The sequence below is a fragment of the Pogoniulus pusillus genome, chromosome 10, assembly GCF_015220805.1.
Source record: "Pogoniulus pusillus isolate bPogPus1 chromosome 10, bPogPus1.pri, whole genome shotgun sequence".
Lineage (NCBI taxonomy): Eukaryota > Metazoa > Chordata > Aves > Piciformes > Lybiidae > Pogoniulus > Pogoniulus pusillus.
The window spans coordinates 4,209,058-4,224,848 of record NC_087273.1 but is presented as its reverse complement, the minus strand read 5'-3'; the positions used below and the strand labels follow the sequence as shown (position 1 = coordinate 4,224,848).

General features: G+C 53.3%; 1 long non-coding RNA gene across 1 annotated transcript; it reads left to right on the top strand.

Moving 5' to 3' along the window:
- The first annotated feature begins 350 nt into the window (after positions 1 to 350).
- LOC135178583 (uncharacterized) lies at positions 351 to 10,750 on the top strand. The gene is made up of 2 exons (XR_010303626.1): positions 351 to 507; positions 10,577 to 10,750. It is a non-coding gene; the product is annotated as an uncharacterized LOC135178583 (long non-coding RNA).
- The last annotated feature ends 5,041 nt before the right edge of the window (positions 10,751 to 15,791 follow it).

Sequence of the window (15,791 nt, the reverse complement as noted above, 5' to 3'; positions counted from 1 at the left end):
GGAGCCCAGAACTGGACACAGCACTCAAGGGGTGGCCTGAGCAGTGCTGAGCACAGGGGCAGAATAACCTCTCTTGTCCTGCTGGCCACACTCTTCCTGATACTGGTTGCAGAAGGGGTTGGACTGGATGAGCTTTGGAGGTCTCTTCCAGCCCAGCCCATTCTGTGATTCTCTGACCAGCTCTGCCACACACCAGCTCTGCTACTTGGCTATGCATGATAGGGTCTCTGTGCCACCCAGCTGGCCTCCACTAGATAATTTATTGCAAATGCCTATAAAATGCATGTTGGAGGCAGAGAGGTCTGCCATAAATCTCAGAGAATTAGCTTAATGCTCCTCTTGTTTGCAGGGTGGACCTGTAGGCCTCATGCCTGGGTGCTTGTTACTGCCTGGGTCAAGGGTAAAGGTTCAGCAGGCAAAACTGCTGCTTCTGCAGCATCATCCCAGGACACTTAGAGTGGGAAGGACCAGGGAGGTTGTTCAAGCTGCACTGAATTCCATCACTGGGTAAGTGTCAAACCCTTTGCTTGAGGGCATCTTAATTCCCAGCAGGTTTGCAGCAGCAGGGGGAAGGTGCTCAAGTGTTGCATGGGGCTGAAGGCTTCAGGTGTCTTGGGGCTAGGAGAACTGACAGGCTCTGCTGAGTGAAGCTGTGTTCACAGCTGGGATGAGGTAGCAAGAATCCAAGGGGATACAGCCTGGGTAGTAGCTTATGGGCAAGAATTGCTTCCTCATGTCTCATCTCAATCCAGCTTCTTCCAATTTGAAGCCAATTTAGAATCATAGAATCACAGAATGGGCAGGGCTGGAAGGGACCTCCAAAGCTCAGTCAGTCCAACTCCCCCTGAACTCAGCAGGGACATCCTCCACTAGATCAGGTTGCCCACAGCCCTGTCCAGCCTCACTTTGAAGATCTCTAGGGATGGGGCCACAATCACCTCCCTGGGCAACCTGATGCAGTGCTCCAGCACCCTTCTGGTGCACAGCTTGTTCCTCACATCCAGTCTGCTCTGCTCTCATTTCAAACCATTCTCCCTTGTCCTGTCCCTGCAGGCCTTTATAAAAAGTCCCTCTCCAGCAATCCTGAAGTCCCCTCCCAAGTACTGGCAGGCAGCTCTAAGGTCCCCCTTCAGACTTCTCCAGGCTGAACACTCCCAGCTCCCTCAGCCTCTCCTCACAGCAAGAGCTGCTCCAGCCCTTGGATCATCTTTGTGGCCTCCTCTGGCCTCTCTGCAGCAGTTCTGGTGTCCCCAGCAGAAGGAGGACACATGAAGGCAAGATTGGAGGTGAAGTCAGAGCAGAGCCAAAGGGCAGAATCTCCTCTCTTGCTCTGCTGCTCGCACTCCTCTGGCTGCAGCCCAGCACACAGCTGCCTGCTGGGCTGCATGAGGGCACTGCTGGCTCCTGGGGAGCTGCTCAGCACCCAACACCCCCAAGTTCTTGGCACTGCCACGTTTCAGAGTTCCAACAGGTAGAATTCTCAATTTTTAGCAAATTCAGAATCTCAGCCTGAGCTAGTGAGAGGTGTCCCTGCCCATGGCAGGGAGGGTTGGAACTGGATGGTCTTAATGTCCAGAGAAGGGTGACAAAGCTGGGGAGGGGCCTGGAGCACAGCCCTGTGAGGAGAGGCTGAGGGAGCTGGGGGTGTGCAGCCTGCAGCAGAGGAGGCTCAGGGCAGAGCTCATTGCTGCCTGCAGCTGCCTGAAGGGAGGCTGTAGCCAGGTGGGGTTGGGCTCTTCTGCCAGGCAAGCAGCAACAGAAGGAGGGGACAGAATCTCAAGTTGTGTCAGGGGAGGTCTAGGCTGGATGTTGTTAGGAAGTTTTTGTCAGAGAGAGTGATTGACATTGGAATGGGCTGCCCAGGGAGGTGGAGTTGCTGTGCCTGGAGGTGTTGAAGCCAAGCCTGGCTGGGGCACTTAGTGCCATGGTCTGGTTGCTTGGCCAGGGCTGGGTGCTAGGCTGGACTGGCTGAGCTTCGAGGTCTCTTCCAAGCTGCTTGATTCTATAGTTCTAATATCCCTTCCAGCCCAAGCCATTCTGGGATTTAAGCAGAGAGGATGCAGCCCCTTACATGAATTGTGGAGGACTTTGTGAGGAGCCAAGCACAGCCCCAGTGTGGCACAGCTCCTCCTAAGCAGCAGGTTGTGCACCCACACTGCCTGCAGAGGTCTGAGGAGCAAAGTTTCAATTACAGCCCTCTGTAAAAGGTTTGGGAAAGGCTGCTGCTCCCTGCCCATCGATTCCCTCATCGAGATCAATATTCACATAATGAGGGCTGATGCATCCCTGACCTGTGCAAACGCAGGGAATTCTTGGGCTGGGGGCTGAGGGGAGGGAGAAGAGACTCTGGTAATGGAAATGTAAGGGTCTCTTAAACCTCTGTGAGAGACAGGAGCCTGAAAGATGTCTCTGCTAGGGCAGGAGGTGCTTTGGGACACTGAGTGTTGCCCTTCCTTACTTAGGCGGTTTTTGGTGTCAGACGAGGTCGATGCCTGTGCAATCACCTAGCAGTAGGCAGGAGAATACAGAATCATGGAATGCTTAAGGTTGGAAAAGACCTTCAAGATCATCCACTCCACCTCTTAACCCAGCACCACCATGGCCACAAAACCATAGCCCCAAGTGCCAAGGCCATGCCTTTCTGGAACCCCCCCCAGGCATGGGGACTCCACCACCTCCCTGGGCAAGCCTGTGCCGATCCCTGACCACTCTTTGCAGCAAAGATATTTTCCCTCATCTCCAAACTAATCCTCCCCTGGCACAATTTCAGAACATTTCCTCTCCTTTCTTTGCCTTCATACAACCAAACATCTGAGAAACATTGAATTCAAGATAGATTAAGGCCAAAACCAGGGTCACCCAGGGTAGTTCACACAGGAATGCAGCCAGGAGGGGCTGGAAAGGCTCCAGAGAAGGAGACTCCACAACCTCTCTGGGCAGCCTGCTCCAGCCCTCCAGCACCCTCACACCAGAGAACTTTCTCCTCACGTTGAGCTGAGTCCTTCTCTGTCCCAGTTTGTAGCCATTGCTCCTTGGCTTACTGCTGTGCACCAGCAAAAGGAGATTTGCCTCCTCCACTGCACACCCACCCCTCAGACACTGATAGACACTGAGCAGATCCCCTCTCAGCCTTCTCCTCTCCAGACTCAACAGCCCCAGGGCTCTCAGTCTCTCTCCACAGGGGAGATGCTCAAGTCCCCCACTCACCCTCGTGGCTCTCCCTTGGGCTCTCTCCAGCAGGTCTCTGTCTCTGCTGATCTGTGGAGCCCAGAACTGGACACAGTATTGCAGCTGTGCTCTCGGCAGGGCAGAGCAGAGGGGGAGAAAAGCCTTTGGTGGCTCTTGTTCCAATTTGGATCAGTGGCCTTGCCAGCACATACACTTTTTGTCCCAAGGGTGGAAAAATGGGAATTCAGAGGAGAGCTGTGATGTCCCAGTGCAAAAGTGCTGGAATAAAGAAGATGCTTTTACAACAGCACAAAATGCTCACAGTGCTCTGAAAGGTGCTCAGAGCCTGGCACAGGCTGCCCAGGGAGGTGATTGAATGCCCATCCCTGGTGGTGCTTCTGAGAGCAGAGATGTGGTGCTGAGGGCCATGGTTTAGCCTCAGCCTTGGCAGGGGTTGGAGTGGATGAGCCTCAAAGGCTTTGCCACCTACAGTGGCTCTGTCTCGAGCACATCTATAACCAGCTGAGGAGAGCAGGATTTGTGGGTGGCTGGAACTAAGGAGGCAAAGAGTGCTCAGATGGCTCTGGGCCACAGGTGGTACTGGGCTGGAAGGGACCTTCAAAAGCCCTGTGGTCAGCAGAGACACTACCCAAGGAAAAAGAAACACTCTTCTTGCACAGGCAGGTGGCAGTTTGTAGCAGGCTGAGGTGATGCTGCTGTGATGGGTGCTGGGCAGAGCTGCAGCTGTTGTGCCAGGCAGAGGTGCAGCTGCTGCTGTGCTGGGCACTGAGCAGAAGCAGAGATGCAGCTGTTGTGCCAGGCAGAGGTGCAGCTGCTGCTGTGCTGGGCACTGGGCAGAAGCAGAGCTGCAGCTGTTGTGCCGGGCAGAGGTGTAGCTGCTGCTGTGCTGGGCACTGGGCAGAAGTAGAGGTGCAGCTGCTGTGCTGGGCAGAGGTGCAGCTGCTGCTGTGCTGGGCACTGGGCAGAAGCAGAGGTGCAGCTGCTGTGCCGGGCAGAGGTGCAGCTGCTGCTGTGCTGGGCACTGAGCAGAAGCAGAGCTGCAGCTGTTGTGCCGGGCAGAGGTGCAGCTGCTCCTGTGCTGAGTGCTGGGCAGAGCTGCAGCTGTTGTGCTGGGCAGAGGTGCAGCTGCTGCTGTGCTGGGCACTGGACACAAGCAGAGCTGCAGCTGCTGTGCTGGGCAGAGGTGCAGCTGCTGCTGTGCTGGGCACTGGACACAAGCAGAGCTGCAGCTGCTGTGCTGGGCAGAGGTGCATCTGTTGCTGTGCCAGGCGCTGGGCAGAGCTGCAGCTGTTGTGCCGGGCAGAGGTGCAGCTGCTCCTGTGCTGGGCAGAGCTGCAGCTGCTGCTGAGCTGAGTGCTGGGCAGAGCTGCAGCTGTTGTGCTGGGCAGAGGTGCAGCTGCTGCTGTGCTGGGCACTGGACACAAGCAGAGCTGCAGCTGCTGTGCTGGGCAGAGGTGCAGCTGCTGCTGTGCTGGGCACTGGACACAAGCAGAGCTGCAGCTGCTGTGCTGGGCAGAGGTGCATCTGTTGCTGTGCCAGGCGCTGGGCAGAGCTGCAGCTGTTGTGCCGGGCAGAGGTGCAGCTGCTCCTGTGCTGGGCAGAGCTGCAGCTGCTGCTGAGCTGAGTGCTGGGCAGAGCTGCAGCTGCTGCTGAGCTGAGTGCTGGGCAGAGCTGCAGCTGCTGCTGTTCAGATGCAGAGCAAGAAAAGGAAAAACCCAAAAGATGAACTCTCAGTGAATGAGAGGCAGGAAAAAAAAGAGACCTGGGAATAATTAAAGGCCTGACCTGACCACCATCCCATGGCTTGCTTAGCCCAGCAGTATTCCGAGGTGATATCATTGTTTCCTATAAATCTATCAGGAGAGTAAATTTTAGAGAGAGAGAGAGGCCACTGTCAGCACAAGCTGGTGGAGAGAGGCTGGGGACTGCCTTCAGCTGGACACCAGCAGACCTCATTCGTGTTGTTGCCATCCTCTGTTGGGAGGGGCTGGCCAGAAAGCCTGTCTGGAGCAGGACACACTTAGGTTGGACATCAGGAGGAAGTTCTGCACAACACCAGAACAGGTTGCCCAGGGATGCAGTTGTGGAGATGTTCAAGATCAGCCTGGATGTGTCCCTGAGCAGCCTGCTCTAGGTGGAGGTGTCCCTGCTGCCTGCAGGGGAATTGGACGACCCTTTGAGGATCACTTCCTGATGCAGTCTGTGAATCCATCCGTGGGATAATGAGGGGGTGGCCTCCCTAGTGCTGAGTCCAGGGAGGGCAATCCCTGGGAGGGACTATTGACAAGGGCTTGTAATGACAGGACGAGGAGGAATGGGTTTGAACTGGCAGAGGGGAGATTGAGACTGGATTTAGGAAGAAGCTCTTTGCAGTGAGGGTGGTGAGACACTGGCACAGGTTACCCAGGGAGGTTGTGGAGCACAGAATCACCCAATGTGATCAAAGATCACATTGGGTGATTCTGTGCTCCACAACCTCCCTGGAGGTGTTCAAGGCCAGGCTGGATGAGGCCTTGAGCAACCTGTTCTAGTGGAAAGTGTCCCTGCCTATGGCCCAGGGGGATTGGAACTGGCTGAGCTTTGAGGTCCCTTCCAACCAAAAGCATTCTCTGATAATCCCTGCCCTGCTCCTGCTGAGTCCAGTGGGGCAATCCCTGCCCTGCTCCTCCTGGCCACACCATTGCTGATCCAAGCCAGTGCCTTGCAGCTGCTCAGGACCCAGGAGCTTTGCAGCTGCAGTGAAGCTTTTCATGGGCACTAATGAAGAAGCCCAGAAAAAGCAGCTTGGCTTTTAAAAGCTGCAAATGCTAAACGTGGGCTCAGGCCTTTTAATTTCAGAAGCAAAGGGCCAAAACTTCCCAGGGTGCCCTGAGGTATTTTTTTTGAGCACCTCATGAATGTAGGTATTGGTGTTTAATCCCAGAATCCATTTAAAAGAGGGGCTGAAATCCATCCATATGTACAAATGATGAATTAAGTGGATCAATTTTGCCTTATGTGTATTCATCACCATACTGTTCATTAGCTGAACAAAGAAAATAGCTTCAAGATTTCAGATCAAGAGTCTATCAAGGTTTGGCAAGCTGAACAACTTATGCAGATGGTCGTCCTCATGGGGCAGGAGTGCTCCAGAGTGACCTTCAAAGGCTGCTTTTGCAGGACAGGAGCGAGCAGCAGCTTGGTGGCTGCGTGAGGAGGTGAAGGGGTTTGGCTTTGTTAGCTCAACTCTGAAAGCAGGCAACTCTTGAGGCTGACCCTGGAGCACAAGATGTGCTTTGCTGAGGCAGGACTCCAGCCCAGGATGGACTGTGGGAGTTATTAAATGTTTGCCTGTGGGCATGAATGATTACATTTGGGTTAACTCAGGCTCACAGGATGTTAGGGGTTGGAAGGGACCTCTGGAGATTTTCAGGTCCAACCCCACTGCCAGAGCAGGAGCAGAGAATCCAGCACAGGTCGCGCAGGAGCACATCCAGGCAGGGCTGGAAAGGCTCCAGAGGAAGGAGACTCCACAACCTCTCTGGGCAGCCTGTGCCAGGGCTCTGGGACCCTTACAGTTAAGAAATTCTTCCTTATGTTGAGGTGGAAGTTGCTGTGCTGCAGCTTCCATCCCTTACCCCTTGTCCTATGCCAGGGCACAAGTGAGCAGAGTCTGTCCCTGCCCCTTCCTTCCCGGGCCCCAGCCCTCAGATACTGATAGACATTGATGAGGTCCCCTCTCAGCCTTCTCTTCTCCACACTAACCCCACCCCAGCTCCCTCAGCTGCTCCTCCCCAGCCCTCTTCTCCAGACCCTTCCCCACCTTTGTTGCCCTTCTCTGGACCTGCTCCAGCCTCTCAATGTCCTTCTTGCAGTGAGTGCCCTAAACTGAACCCAGCACTCAAGCCTCCTCTTCTCCAGATTAAAAACCCCTAAGTCCCTCACTGCTCCTGGTAAGAGCTGAGCTTGCATGGGTGTAAAGCTTGGGAAACTTTTTGCTGCTATTCCCAAGCTTGTTTGCAGAGTGGAGTGGTGGAAGCCAGGTGCAGGGAGCTGAGCAGGAGAGCTCCCAGAAGAGTTCTGTGTGAAGCTGGTGGGCAAGCTCAGAAAAAATCACCACTGTCCTTACCTGTTCCACTTGCCCAGTAGTCTCCTTACCACTTGCCCAGTAGTCTCCTTACCACTTGCCCAGTAGTCTCCTTACCACTTGCCCAGTAGTCTCCTTACCACTTGCCCAGTAGACTCCTTACCACTTGCCCAGTAGACTCCTTACCACTTGCCCAGTAGACTCCTTACCACTTGCCCAGTAGACTCAGCAGGAGCAGGGCAGGGATTCATAGAATGGTTGAGGTTGGAAAGGACCTCAAAGATGATCTTGTTCCAAAGCAGCCTTTGAAGGTCACTCTGGAGCACTCCTGCCCCACGAAGACGACCATCTGCATAAGTTGTTCAGCTTGCCAAACCTTGGTACACTCTTGATCTGAAATCTTCCAAGTGCTGCTACCAGCATGCATTCACCTTGTCCCCTCCACCAACAGCTGTCCTCTGTAGCTGCAGGGCAGCTCCCCCCCCCCCAGCTCTCCATTTGCTGGTGGAATTCATCCCACCGCCAGCTCAAGCCTGCGCTCCGCCTGTCACCTCAGCTCCCAGTATGCTGAATTGGCCAGAAAATCAAAGTTGGGGAGGGGAGGTAGGGGTAGTGGGTGGGGAGGAGAACCATCTCTCTCTATTTTTGAACAAAGAGCAGCCATGGCTGCCTTTTGACAAGAGACAAATGTTTCATTCAAATGCTGCATTTCGCATATTGGGAGCCGTAATGAATTCCTGGGCACCTTTCTCCCTAGTTCACGGTGTCAGCCCCAGGAGCTGAGCCACCTCAGGCTTTCCTCCACGAAATTAAATTCACTGTTCCACCCCTCCCATGGAAGGATGCATAAATCAAGGCTTTGATTTGCATGGACTCTCTCCTCTCCCCCAGCCCCATTCCCTGCAAAAATCAACCCAGGCTTGAATATGATGTCAGGGACGGGAACAAAGCAATCTGGGGGTTTGCAATGAGAGGCTGGTGGCAGTGTCATTGCTGCTGGTATTGGGTTGCTCTCATGTCAAGGCTGTTATTAAAATCCTTAGGCTTTGCCTCCTTCCTGGTTTTTTTCATCTCAGAGGAAAATGTTTTCCCTGACCTTCTTGCATTTTGGCCAAGCAGTGTACCCCAGTGCTGTTTATACAGTGCCTGTGAGGAGCCGAGGTGGAATTGCTGGAGGGTTTCTCTTAGATAAGCAGGCTGCAGGGGTTGATGAAAGAAGGCAAAGCAGAGGTGATCATGGAAGGAAAATGCTGAATGGAAAGCAAAAGATGAGGTGGCTCTGTGCCCTCCTGGGGAAGCACAGAATGAGAATTGTCAGCTCTCAGCTGGAGGTTTGCAGTCGTGTGCCAGGGGAAGAACATCCGCAGCTCACAGGATGCCAGCATGCCAGGCTGGAAGGGACCCCAAGGATCCTCTGCTCCAACCTGTCAAGGTCACAGTGCAGGTGCAATGAGCTGGCCCAGCAGCCTGGTAAACTCACACTGTCCCATGGAGGGGAATCCTCTGCTTCCCTCGGGAGATGATCCCAATGTTCAGCTGTTCTCATGGCCAAGCATTTACTCCTGGAGCCCGATAGGACTGTCCCAGCAGGAACTTGTCCCCATCACCTCTTGTCTGTGCCATGGAGCTCCTTGTCCAAAGGGAGTCTCCACTCTCCTGGTGGCAGCCACCCTTTCTGTGCTAGTCCATGGTGAGGTCTGCCCTCAGCCTTCTCTTTTCCAGGCTGAACCATTAAGGTTAGAAAAGAGCTCTAAGACCATCGGGTCCAGCCCCCTGCTCAACACCTGCATGGCAGAAAGTGCCACATCTCGAGCCTTGGTTTGTAGAGCTTAAGAAGTCCTTGGCTCAGGCTAAGTGAGGAGTTTTGCCTCAGCACTTTGCTGATGAAATGCTTTCAGGGAAACAGCTGCAGAGCTGCTCGGTGGAAGGAACACTAAATGCAGCTCCCCAGCCAGCTCCCTGCCCTTGCAGTCACTCACCAGGAGGACTGAATCAGAGACAACAGCGGTGCAAAACTCCAAACCTGGCTATCTGCTGTCCTTGCTAATGGCAGAAAAATATAGTCCAGCATTGGCCTAAAGGCTGCAGCTGTGATTCCTTTGGAGCTTGGAGTGCATTAAAAAAGCTTCAGTCAGCAAGATAAGTTAATTTTTTATGACCTTTATAAACTCTTTTAGCCTGGAAGTTGGGAACATCTCTTTAAGATTAAATGTTGAAATCCTTTTAGTGCACAGGATTGCTGCTGAGGAGCAGCTGAAGGAACTGGGGGTGTCCAGGCTGGAGAAGAGGAGGCTGAGGGGGAGACCTCATTGCTGTCTGCAGCTCCCTGAGAGGAGGCTGCAGTCAGGTGGGGGTTGGGCTCTGCTCCCTGCTCTCAGGTAATAGGAGGAGAGGAAATGTCCTGAAATTGTGCCAGGGGAGGGTTAGGTTGGAGATGAGGAAAATGAGAGATAATGGATTGGCAGAAGCTGCCCAGGGAGGTGGTGGAGTCCCCATGCCAGGAGCTGTTCCAGAAAGGTGTGGCCATGGCACTTGGGGCCATGGTGGTGCTGGGTTGGAGTCTGGGCTGGAGGATCTGAGGCCTTTTGCAACCAAAACACTTTTGTGATTCAGTGAACTTCAGATCTCCTTCTGCTTCAGAAGAACTCTCCAAGCTCTGTCCAGAAACCCTGTTTGTGCCCACGATTGGCTAAGGTGGAACTCCAGGGGCTCTGATGGTTTGTGTCAGTACAGTGCTAGCAGAGGAGAGCTGCTTCCTCTGCAAGGAGGAAACTGTTGGCAGTGAGAGTGGAGAGATGCTGGCACAGGTTGTCCAGGGAGGTTGTGACTGCCTCCTCCCTGGAGAGGTTCAAGGCCAGGTTAGATGAGTTCTTGAGCAAGCTGGGTGAGTGGGGGATGTCCTGCCCATGGCAGGGGGTTGAAGCTGGATGATCTTTTGAGGTCCCTTCCCACCCAACCCAATCTCTTCTTCTGTAACTGTGTGGCTGAGGAAGTCTCTCCTGCTTTTGTTTGCGCACCAGAAGCATCTCTGCCTCTGACTGCTGCTCATCATTTCCAGGAGTGCTCTGTAGCAGAGGAAGGCAGCCTGGAAGTGTCTGAGTGTGGTTCAGAGCCTGGGAGCTGCTGCACGCTGCTGAACAGCACCAAACATGTTATTGATTTGAGGCAGGAGTGGGGAGGGGGGTGGGGGTGGTGGGGAGACCCCCTGTAAATTCCTGTGCTGCCGCTCAGCCTCGTTAGCAGGAGAGGAGGGAGGGTAACGATCTTGGGAGGGGTGTTGGTGGCTGTATCAAGGCTGAAACTCTGGCTGTGCTCCCTCAGCAGCCCTTGTGGAGTGCCACCATGAAGGATCTGAAGATCATTATTTACTGGAAAGAGCAGAACAAGGCAGAAATCGATTCCCACCACGCTAGATTTATGTCTCCACTGCACTCTGTGTACATCTCCTATTTGTTCTAACTTCGTGGGAGGATATTTAATACATAATGGAAAGAGGCTCCTTTCTTTTTTCTTCTTTTTTTTCTTGCTTTTGATTTATTTTTTGTTTATTATTTTTGGCATTCCTTGGAGAAATTCTGGAAATCAATACTGGGCTGTGTGAGTGCCTGCAGGTAGGGGGTGGGAGACAAGCGGCGGTGGATGTGTCTCTTGCTGGTTGATGCTGATGGGAGCAGGTGTGCTCTGCTGGACTCTGCTCAGCCTGAGAAGGGGTCAGCTCCTCTTGCACTGACTCACAGGGTGCCTTGGATTGGAAGGGACCTCAAAAATCATCTAGATCTAACTCCCAGAACAGCTTGTTCAGGGCCCCAGCCAACCTGACTTTCAACACTTCCAAGCTTGGAGCCTCCAAACCCTCCCTGGGCAACCTGTGCCAGTGCCTCACCACCCTCATGGGCAAAAATGTCTTCCTTTGTCTCATCTCAATCCAGCTTCTCCCAGCTCAAAACCATTGTCCCTCCTCCTGGCAATCCCAGTCCTTGTCAAAAGTCCCTCCTCAGATCTTCTGGAGACCCTTCAGGTATTGGAAGGCAGCTCTAAGGGCTCCCTGGAGCCTTCTTTTCTCCAGGCTGGACAGCCCAAACTCTCTCAGCCTGTCCCCATAGCAGAGGTTCTCCAGCCCTTGGGTCATCTTTGTGGTACCCCCTCCAGCAGTTCCAGCTCTTCCTTGTGCTGGAGGCTCAAGCACTGGATGCAGTGCTGCAGATGAGGTCTCAGCAGAGCAGAGGGGCAGAAGCCTCTCCCTTGCCCTGCTGCCCACACCTCTCGATGCAGCCTGGGGCAGGGTTGCTTTCTATGCTGCAGGCTCATGTTGAGCTCTTCATCCAGCAACACCCCAAACCTTTCTCTGCAGGGCTGCTCTCAAACCATTCACCCTCCAGCCTGCATTTCTACTTGGGATTTGTAGGCAAGGGTGACTGCTGCCTGTCTCCCTCAGCTCAGCACAGCCTGTTTGGGATGCTGCCAGTCAAAGCTTTCCTAGAGAGACTGCAGATCAAGGCAGCCAAGAGTTAAACATGGCAGCTCCTAGATGTCAGTGATGAAGCCTCTGATTAATCTAATGAAAAGCTTGGTTTCACTGCATTCCCTTCCATTAGCTCTTCTCTTCTTTTACCCCCCCACCCCCTTAATTGTTCCTAAGTCTCTCTGTATCCCTCAGCCCTCAGCTAGGACTTTTCATCCCACATTTACCCAAGTGAGATTTCTGCTTTCCTAACCGCACCTTTCATCAATCTCCTATTAATTAGCCAAATGCCAGAGCATATTACAGAGGGGAGGCCTGCAGTGGAGCGTGGGGGCAGGCTGAGGGGAGAGCCCCTGGCTGGCCAGGCTGCTGCAGGAGCTGGTCATTGGTATTCCAAGGGGCAGGCAGCTTACTGTAATTTGAAATTGCTCTGCCTGCCCATTAGGGATCGGCCGGATCAATGCCGAGTGAATTAGAGTTCCAGTGATCTGATTAACTCCCCATTATTTCCTGCCCTGCCTGATTTGGAATGCATGATGAGGCAATATCCCAGTTCCTTTTGCTTTGTCCCAGTTTAAGTGGAATATAGACATCCCAGGAAGCAGTGGCTGTGCATTCCATTTGCCTGGCCTCTGAGAAAGTCAAAGGCTCCAAGCGCTGGAGGTCAGGGCTGGATGCGGCTCTGGGCAGTGGGAAGTGTTCCCTGCCCTTGGCAGGGTGGGGTTGGAAATGGATGAGCCTTGAGGTCCCTTCCAACCCTGACCATTCTGACAGATCTGTGGCTCTGTGGAACGTTTACCTGCCCTGGAATCACTGTTGGGAAGAGATCTTTAAGGCCACTGAACCCAAACTCAGAAGATAAGGCTGAGGGCAGAGCTCATTGCTCTCTGCAGCTCCCTGAGTGGAGGCTGCAGTCAGGTGAGGGTTGGGCTCCTCTCCCTAATCTCAGGTGATAGGAGGAGAGGAAATATCCTGAAATTAGGTTAGGTTGGAGATGAGGAAAATGAGAGATAATGGATTGGCAGAGGTTGCCCAGGGAGGTGGTGGAGTCCCCATCCCTGGAGCTGTTCTGGAAAGGTGTCCCATGGCACCTGGGGCCATGGTGTAGTGGCCATGGTGGTGCTGGGTTGGAGGTTGGGCTGGAGGATCTGAGGCCTTTTGCAACTGAAATACTTTAGTGATTCAGTGAACTTCAGGTCTCCTTCTGCTTCAGAAGAGCCCTCCAAGCTCTGTCCAGAAACCCTGTTTGTGCCCACGATTGGCTAAGGTGGAACTCCAGGGGCTCTGATGGTTTGTGTCACTACAGAGCTGCCTCCTTTGCAAGGAGGAAACTGTTGGCAGTGAGAGTAGGGAGATGATGGCACAGGTTGCCCAGGGAGGTTATGGAGTCTTCATGCCTGGAGGTGTTCAGGAAACCTGTGACCATAGCCCTTGGGGACATGGTTTGGTGGCCATAGTGATGCTGGGGTGGGTCTTGGAGGTCTTTTTCAGCTGAAACAATTCAGTGATTCTCTGTCCTTGTCTGTGTGACCAGAGCAGCATGGCTCACACACACATAGAGCTCCCTGGGTTGCTCTCAGAGCTGCTAACCCAGCACTTAGCTCTGCTGCTGGCCCTTGGGGACATGGTTTGGTGGCCCTGGTGATGCTGGGGTTGGATCTTGGAGGTCTTTTTCAGCTGAAACAATTCAGTGACTCTCTGCCCTTGTCTGTGTGACCAGAGCAGCATGGCTCACACACACATAGAGCTCCCTGGGTTGCTCTCAGAGCTGCTAACCCAGCACTTAGCTCTGCTGCTGGCCCTTGGGCTCATGGTTTGGTGGCCATGGTGATGCTGGGTTGGAGGTTGGACTGGGTGATCTTGGAGGTCTTTTTGAGCTGAAACAGTTCAGTGATTCTCTGTCCTTGTCTGTGTGACCAGAGCAGCATGGCTCACACACACATAGAGCTCCCTGGGTTGCTCTCAGAGCTGCTAACCCAGCACTTAGCTCTGCTGCTGGCCCTTGGGCTCATGGTTTAGTGGCTGTGGTGATGCTGGGTTGGATCTTGGAGGTCTTTTTGAGCTGAAACAGTTCAGTGATTCTCTGTCCTTGTCTGTGTGACCAGAGCAGCATGGCTCACACACACATAGAGCTCCCTGGGTTGCTCTCAGAGCTGCTAACCCAGCACTTAGCTCTGCTGCTGGCCCTTGGGCTCATGGTTTGGTGGACATGGTGATGTTGGGTTGGAGGTTGGACTGGATGATCTTGGAGGTCTTTTTCAGCTGAAACAATTCAGTGACTCTCTGCCCTTGTCTGTGTGACCAGAGCAGCATGGCTCACACACACATAGAGCTCCCTGGGTTGCTCTCAGAGCTGCTAACCCAGCACTTAGCTCTGCTGCTGGCCCTTGGGCTCATGGTTTGGTGGCCCTGGTGATGTTGGGTTGCTGGTTGGACTGGGTGGTCTTGGTGAGCTTTTCTAACCCAAATGATGCTGTGATTGCATGAAATGAAACCAGTTTTAAACTCTCTCATCTTGACATGGCAGTTGACTACAACTATTAAACCCCTTTGGAAATCAGAGCAGGGTTTGCAGATGGATTTATTCTAGGAGATAAAAATCTCTTTTTTTGCATTCCCCTTCAAGCTGTCATAGAGTCCTGGCCCCTTTAATGCATTTCAGGGCATAAAATAATGAGCAGTGCTGCACATTTTGTGTGCTAATAGGCAAAAAATGGGTCATCATCTGCTTAATCTGTGCACTGAGTCTATTAATATTAATTTCTGCCTCCCACAAATTAATAGAGATTTGCTGAGTAGTCTGTGTGTGCTACATAAATACATACAGGAGAGGTTAATGAGGGGGTGCTCCTCTGCCTTCTGCCAGGAGATGTTGACATCATTTGGGTGGTTCTTCACTGCTGCTTCAGAGGCAGCTCCTAGGGTGGGGTTGGTTTCTTTTTTAATGTTCTGATGAGAAAGGAAAAGAGGAGAGAAAGCTTCCAAGTGATGAGAAGATGCATGGTGGAGATGGGAGCTTTGACTTCAAGGTTAAGCTTCTAGTGGTTGTCAGAGGGCTTGGGGCACGACAAGCTCTGGAGACCTCAAAACAAAAGGGGCATGGATTTGATGAAGCAGATCCAGGAGAGGCCAGAAAGATGATCAGAGGGCTGGAGAATCTCCTCTGTGGGTACAGGCTGGAATCGTTGGGGCTATTGAGCCTGGAGAAGACAAGGCACCAGGCAGACCTTAGAGCTGTATGTCAGTACCTGCAGGAGACCTCCAGGCAGGCTGGGGAGGGACTGTGGGGACAGGATGAGGGCAATGGTTTGGAACTGGAGCAGGGCAGAGTTAGGTTGGACATCAGGAGGAAGTTCTGCACAGTGAGGATGGGGAGAGACCGGCACAGGCTTCCCAGAGAGGTGGTGGAGGTCCCATCCCTGGGGACATTCAAGGTCAAATCTGATGGGACCCTTAACAGCCTGCTCTGGTTGGAGGCAGGCAGTGCTCCAGTCTCTCAACCACTGGCATTGGAATGGGCTGCCCAGGGAGGTGGTGGAGTCACCATCCCTGAAACTGTTGAAATAGAAACTGACTGTGGCATTTGGTGCTGTGGGTAATAGGTTGGACTTGATCTCAAAGGTCTTTCCCTGCTGCCTCCAGGGGGTTAGACAAGATGACCTTGGAGGGTCCCTTCCAACCCAACCCACCCTGTGAGTCTGTGACACCAAGGATGGGATGGTCAAGCTCTGTAGGTAACCCACTAGAGGGTGACAGAGCCTAATGTTAGGAACTTGGAGGTGCCAGACTTCCTTGGGCATCTGGGGTCCAAAGCCCTTGGCATCCTCCTTGCCTGCCTGTGGTGCACCCCTTGGGTACACTTAAATGCCCATATCTAATTGGCATCACAGGCTCACAGGCTGTTAGGGGTTGGAAGTGACCTCTGGAGATCTTCAGGTCCAACCCCACTGCCAGAGCAGGACCAGAGAATCCAGCACAGGTCACACAGGAACACATCCAGACAGGGCTGGAAAGGCTCCAGGGAAGGAGACTCCACAACCTCTCTGGGCAGTCTGTGCCAGGGCTCTGGGACCC